We start from the raw sequence: 1469 nt of genomic DNA, 5'->3' as shown, positions 1-1469 counted from the left end.
GAATTAAAATTATTTCCATATATATATATATATATATATATATATATATATATATATATATATATACATATATATATATATAAAATTTACTAATATAAAATATTTACTAAAATATAAATTATAAGCACAATTGATCCATAATTATTTATTTTATGGATATTCTTGAACTCTTCATGAACTTTTAAAGTTTTTATTACGTTTACGGAGAGCATTTATATTTTGTTTTCACATTAAAAAATATTGTTCTTTCCTACCTTGGATGAACGTGATACACCATTTTTCCATATTTGATTATAGAAGTAATGAATGATGTTCATTAATGAGTCTATGTATGTACTGTATACACATGCAAGTGGCTAATTTGATAAAAAAAAAAAAGCTGTAATGGTTAAATGTGAACTTTGACTCAAACACACCTGCACACACCCATAGAAGACGTTAGGGCATTGCACAAAAAAAAAGAAAGAGAAAAAACAGTAACAATAAGAAAAGTGATTCAATTTATTGCTGAAATAACTCTCACATAATGCACTTTTTTCTTTTTTACACCTAAACATCCCTCGGCTTTAATCCTCCAATACAAATATGCAAAAGGAACAAAAGGAGGGATGTTTTATTTTTATTTTTTTGGTGCACACTGGAAATACACCTGAATGTCTTACAAGGCCTAAAATGTGAAATTAACATAACGCGTCTTTTCTTTAATATCGAGTCTGACTGGGTTGATTTAGATCATTCCTGTTCATTGAGTTTTTTCTAATTTGCATCTTAAACAATTTGATGTTTGCTATGTAAATTCAACTCTGAGTATTTGCCCCTGCTTAGGTTTTTAATGCTGATACTGATACCCAGTACCAGACAAAATTATAGATAAAATCTTTGCATTTTGCAGTTTAATGGATTTCCGTGTTCAGTTTTCTAATGGTTTAAAGCAAAGCAAAGCATAGTGGGAAAAAAACCCTAATAATGTAAGTATAGTTTTGTCTGTATGGACATGTTGTTCAAGTTATTGTAGTCCGGGAAGTGGTAATGCCCATATGGAAATGTTTATTAAAAAACACCTGTGATTCTTATATGTTCCAACAGAATTTTGTAAGGGACATATATGTTGCAAAAACCACATATGCAAAATGCATAATATTTATGTATTTTCAGTCATATATGTTATATATGTCCTACACATGACTAAAACCTTATTGATTTTTATGATGCTAAACATAGTGAAAGAATGCTAATTTAATATGAATGTCCACCACATCTCTTAAAATGTGTATAAAACCGAGCATATTACCAGAAGTATAAGGCTGTACTTAATCTAATGCCCTTGCTCTTATCTTGTCCTAAGTGGAGCCCTATGCCTATAGTCAATCATACTGTATACTGGTTTTTAGATGAAACACACATCTACATTTAAACTACATACACAAGCACATATTTTGATTATAAAAATTAGTTATTAGAGTGTGTTC

The sequence above is a fragment of the Clarias gariepinus genome, chromosome 8 (genome assembly GCF_024256425.1).
Source record: "Clarias gariepinus isolate MV-2021 ecotype Netherlands chromosome 8, CGAR_prim_01v2, whole genome shotgun sequence".
In the NCBI taxonomy this organism is placed as follows: Eukaryota; Metazoa; Chordata; class Actinopteri; order Siluriformes; family Clariidae; genus Clarias; species Clarias gariepinus.
The sequence above is the reverse complement of the archived record's forward strand: the minus strand, read 5'-3'. Positions refer to the sequence as shown.